The 5,749-nt window shown below is 38.4% G+C and overlaps 1 long non-coding RNA gene across 1 annotated transcript in view; it reads right to left on the bottom strand.

Moving 5' to 3' along the window:
- Positions 1-4,188: 4,188 nt before the first annotated feature.
- LOC139025907 (uncharacterized) overlaps positions 4,189-5,749 on the bottom strand; it is a 2,227-nt gene continuing 666 nt past the window's right edge. The window contains exon 2 of the long non-coding RNA XR_011477576.1: positions 4,189-5,721. This is a non-coding gene — a long non-coding RNA (uncharacterized lncRNA). The remainder of the gene's footprint in view (positions 5,722-5,749) is intronic.

Here is a 5,749-nt window from a genome sequence, read left to right as displayed (position 1 = left end):
TGGTTCTCCTTGTATTGTAAGATATGTGCACTCGCTCGGATCATCAGTAGGTTGTGGTGTTATATTGATGTCTGTTTACTGTCATCCTCTTGTAGGATTGAGTTAAGTGGTTCGTCAATAATGTGTTGTTCATTGTAGTATACTGGTATAGTCTAGCGTAGTTGTTAGCTTCAACATACTAGTAATGTGTTGTCTGTTGTAGATTCAGTAAGTAGTGGTGTAAGTAATGTGTTGTACTCTTGTACTCGAGTATGTAGTTTCCGGTGGACGTTAGTGGTGTCAGTAATCGTGTTGTATTGCCTTAGCTCATTGCTTACAGTGTAGAGGTGTACTAGTTCATACTACTCGCTTCGTTGTTTTTGTAGATATGTAGTGGTTTGTCCAAGTAGTGGTGTATAATGTGTTGTACTTGAGGATATGTTACGGTGGTAGAGTAGTCTCTGTCGATAGTTACACATTAAGTCTGGTCGATTCTATGCTATTCTGTTGTGATCTCACGTTGCTAGCTTCATCAGCGTGGTGAAGTGTAGTGGTGGTTACCAGTCTTAATTGTGTTTTGTCTCCTTCGCATTGTAGTCCACTATGTAGTTGCGCTCTAGAATGCACTTAGGTTCCGTTGGCTATCGTATAATGTGTTGTTCTTGTAGATAGTGTATGTGTGGTTTACATACACTGTGTTGTTTGGTAGATCCTGTTACGTGGTGTATAATTGTTTGCCGTTTTGTACTTCGTTCAGTTATAGTTGTACGTTGTCCATGCGCTTCCGTCGTTATCCATAACGTGTTGTATTGGTCTAGATATCTGCTGTCGGATATGACTGTAGTCTGGTGTTTAATGTCGCTTGTTAAGTTGTAGATATGTCTAGTGGTGGCTGGTAGTGTGTTCGTCATCCTAATAATCCGTCGGTGGTTTGCCTATTGTAGATATCTTGTAGCTCATCGAGTCAGAGTATTAGTGTTGTAACTGTTCGAATATCTCGCTGTTCGTTTCTCGTATATCGTAGACTTTACTCGTCGTAGTGGTCAGTTAATTAATCGTACTGAGTCTTGGTGTATCTGTAATAGATTACTCGGTTAGTTCGGGTTAGAGTAGTGGTGTAATAATTCGTGTTGGTAATTTAGTCGTAGTGGTATCGAGTTAGTGGGTGTCCAAAATTAATCAGATGCTTATAGTTAGTCATTTTTGTACGATTCTTGGTTTGTTGCGACTTAGAGTAGTCCAGTGGTGTAATCATGTGTTTGCGTTTAGATTGTTGTGGTAGAGTAGTGGTGTATCGTACTATGTCGTTTGGTATTGGTAGATATCTGATTTAGTGGTAGACTCGTGTTCACGTCGGTGTAGTAATGTATTGTATTGTAGATTCATATATGTGCCGTTATGATACTATAGTTGTTGTTGTACTGTTGTAGGATGTTGATGTGAGTGGTGTTATTCTCGGAGCTCACGTTGCGGTTTTCGTACATAATGTTCGTTTATATCGTCCTGCGTAGTCACTAGTTATGGTAGCTTGTCTGTAGACGTGTCGGTTCTGTTCCATATCGTTCGTGGTTTCTGTACTTGTATATATGTGTGGTAGATCGTAGTGGCTGATCAATCAATTAGTGTCTGTCAGTTCTGTATTGTAGATATGTCTTAGTCCAGGCGGTTAGAGTTAGCTGGTTCCCGCGGCGTACCATATCCAATATGTTGTCTACGTTAAGTCTGTCATCTTTCGGTCTAGATGTATTCGCTAGTGGTGAGAGTAGTGGTGTAATAAATGTGTTGTTTGTGATATGTAGTGGGTGAGTAGTGGTGTATACATTTGTGTTGTCACATGTGTAACTTAGATGTACTGTCGTCGGTATGCCAGTAGTGAGTGTCGTTCGCCGTATATAATGTGTTGTATTGTATATATGTGTTGTGGTTTCGACATGTAGTGGCACTGTGATGTAACGTATAATATGTTCGTTGTAGTCTTTCGTTATTATCGCTAGTGGTAGAGCTAGTGGGTGTAATCTACAATTCACTAGTCTGCCATCGGTGCCTTGCTGTTATTCCGCCTTGTAGATATGTGTTGGTGAGAGTAGGTGCTGTGCAGTCATATATCACTAGTGTGGTTGTTCTGTCACTTTCGGTATGACTATGTATCGGGTTCCCGTAGAGTAGTGGTGTAATATTGTTATCATGTATAATTGTAGTGGTAGAGTAGTGGCTGTTACCATATCATCATCACTAGTGTGTTGTATTGGTAGATGATAGTGGTAAATAGTGGTTTCTGTAGTACTGTAGTGTCAATACTGGTACCGTATGGGGTGTTGTATTTTAGATTGTAGTGGTAGAGTAGTTTATAATGTGGGTAGAGTAGTGGTGTATAATGTGTTGATATTGTATATTGTATGATTAAGTGGTTAGAGTAGTGGTGTATAATGTGTTGTATTGTGAATTGTGATAGTAGTTGGTAGAGTATGTTGGTGTAATATTAATGTGTTGTATTGTTATATGTGTTGGTGGTGTGAGTAGTGTGGTGTATATAATAGTGTTGTATTGTAGATATGTAGTGGTAGAGTAGTGGTGTAATAATGTGTTGGTATTGTAGATATGTAGTGGTAGAGTAGTGGTGTAATAATGTGTTTAAATTGTGTAGTATGTAGTGGTAGAGTAGTGGTGTATAATGTGTTGTTTTGTTAATATTATATGTAGTGGTAGATTGTAGTGGTGTAATATATGTGTTGTAATTGTAGTATATGTGTAGTGGTAAGAGTAGTAGTGGTGTTTTATATATGTGTTGTATTTGTAGATATGTAGTTGGGTGTTAATATGTGTTTGTATTGTAGATATGTAGTGTTGTGTTATAATGTGTTGTATGTATGATATGTATGGTGAGTAGTGGTGTAATAATGTGTTGTATTTGTAGATATGTAGTGGTAGAGTAGTGGTGTTAATAATTGGTGTTGTATTGTTAGATATGTAGTGGTAGACGTAGTGTCGTAATAATGTGTTGTATTGTGATATGTGTGGTGGAGTAAGTGGTGTAATAATGTGTTGTATTGTAGATATGTAGTGGTAGAGTAGTGGTGTAATAATGTGTTGTATTGTAGATTGTAGTCGGTGGAGTAGTGGTGTAATAATGTGTTTATTGTAGATATGTAGTGGTTGTTAATAATGTGTTGGTATTTGTAGATATGTAGTGGTGTAATATCTGGTGTTGTACATTTGTAGATATGTAGTGGTATGAGTTAGTGGTGTATATATGTGTTGTAATTGTAGATATTAGTGGTGAGTAGTGGTGTAATAATGTGTTGTATATTGTAGATATGTATGTGGTGGTAATAATGTGTTGTATTGTAGATATGTAGTGGTAGAGTAGTGGTGTAATAATGTGTTGTATTGTAGATATGTAGTGGTAGAGTAGGGGTGTAGTATATGTATTGTATTGTAATATATAGTGGTGTAATAATGTGTTGTATTGTAGATATGTTAGTGGTAGAGTAGTGGTGTATAATGTGTTGTATTGTAGTGGAATAATGGTTATTGTGTTTGTGGAGGTAGTGGGTGTAATTGTGTTGTATTGTCAGAATATGTGTGGTGAGTAGTGGTGTACGAAGAATAGACAGTTGCGTTTGTAGTGGTGAATCAGTGTAAAAGGACATCAGTTTTGTAGCGGTTGGACAGTGTGATTGGGTAAAAGGACAAGTCGGTTGTAGCGTGAACAGTGTGATTGGGTAAAGGACGTCAGGTTGTAGCGGTGGACGAGTGTGATTGGGTCAAAGGACAGTCAGTTGTGTAGTGGTAAACCAGTGTGATTGGGTAAAAAGGACAGTCAGTTGTAGCGGTGAACAGTGTGATTGGGGTAAAAGGACAGTCAGTTTGTAGCGGTGAACAGTGTGATTGGGTAAAAGGACAGTCAGTTTGTAGCGGCGAACAGTGTGATTGGGTAAAAGGACTGTCAGTTTGGAGCGGTGAGCAGTGTGATTGGGTAAAAGGACAGTCAGTTTGGAGCAGTGAGCAGCGTGATTGGGTAAAATGACAGTCAGTTTGGAGCAGTGAGCAGCGTGATTGGGTAAAAGGACAGTCAGTTTGGAGCGGTTAAATGTAGTGCACTATATAGGGCATAGGGTGCCATTACAGACACACAGTTGAGACTGGTTTGATTGAGCGCGTGTGAGGGAGAGCTGGGAGCCAAGAAGACAGGAAGACTGGAGGACTGAGGACAGTACAGAGGTCATGACATTTATTCAAGGCATACTACAATTAAAGTTGCTTTAGGAAAAAAGTAAAAAGGGATTCTGGTGTAATAATTATAATAATAAGGATTATGATAATCATAGTAATAATCAATTCAAAAACATGAATGAAATGTTTGTATATAAAATACAGAAACTCCATTCAACCATGCACCACAAAAATCTGAAAATATGTTTCTTTAATAGTTTAATCTATTTGCATTTTAATTACATCAACCCATAAGAAACCTGTTGTTTCTCACCTCAAACCTTCCATCCCCACGACGGCACACACACTGCTTTACAAATCAAACTTGGTGTTATATCAAAATACACAAGACAAGTTGTTTTTTCATGTGCTCATCATCTTCAAATACCAACAACAACAAAAAGCATTCATGTCTTGTTGTTGTTTGTAGATATCTTGGCCTTATTAACCTTTTTTTGGCCAGACTAGAAAAAAAGGACCATGTTTGATTACAGCATTTGTTGTTTATTTTGGTAGTGAAACATTGAACTATTGGCTTTAATCTCCATTCAGTCTGTATCGCTGAAACGTTCAAATTAAAAGGTCATTTTCTGATTGAGCCGACACAGGCGACACGTTTACCGCGATGGCAGTCTCCGCTAACGCTAACGCGGGAACATTGACATTTAAACGAAATCACCATGTTAAGGCTGAACTTCCGCGATACGGATTGAATAGAAAACCCAGGTCTGTTATCAAGACGTGCCCGTGATGAGACAAAAAAACAGAATGTAATCAGATCAGAAGAGATATTACTACGTCCCAAAAGAAACCCCTATCACCTAAAGATAGCACTCATTTGTAAAAGTATATAGGGCATAGGGTCCCATTTGGGATGCAGACTGACTGGGTGCTGTGCAAATATATGCCTCTTTTAAAATGTATCATCTCTCCCTTTAATAATAATGTAACAGGAAATCAATTGAACTTCTTAATTGTCTCCCATATAATTCAGTGATTTTAAAGTAATGCTAAAATGTTTTTTTTATATATTCTTTTTAAATTAGGAAACACTTGAAACATTCATTAGAATCTCTGAGGCTGGACGCAAAGCGCCACGTGAAAGACTCGAGTCCGGGTCCAGCGAAGGTCGCTACTCTGCCATTAGGACAGTTAGTTCTAATAGAGGAATCAATTCCTTTGGTTTCAGTGCTAAAGGTACATTTTTTTTTGCGTTTTGCTATGTGGGTAAATGGGCAAGCCTGGTATCCAACCTAATTTCATTACATTTCTGTTGTGAGCACAGCGTTCAGTCTGGTTGAACCAGGCTAGGAATGGACTCCATTAATATGGAGATAGAAATCTATCAAAATGTTGTAAATTAATGATATTTTGACTGAAATGTATGTTCACACCTTAACTCCTTTTTTTGATGGAAGCAACGATCTCGTCTTGAGCAATGACGGACTTTTATATTTAAACAGTAGTGATGGAGGAGGGAACGAGGAGATGACAGACTAGTGATGGAGGAGGGAACGAGGAGATGACAGACTAGTGATGGAGGAGGGAACGAGGAGAT

The sequence above is a fragment of the Salvelinus sp. IW2-2015 genome, unplaced genomic scaffold, assembly GCF_002910315.2.
Source record: "Salvelinus sp. IW2-2015 unplaced genomic scaffold, ASM291031v2 Un_scaffold3535, whole genome shotgun sequence".
NCBI lineage: Eukaryota > Metazoa > Chordata > Actinopteri > Salmoniformes > Salmonidae > Salvelinus > Salvelinus sp. IW2-2015.
The sequence above is the reverse complement of the archived record's forward strand: the minus strand, read 5'-3'. Positions and strand labels throughout refer to the sequence as shown.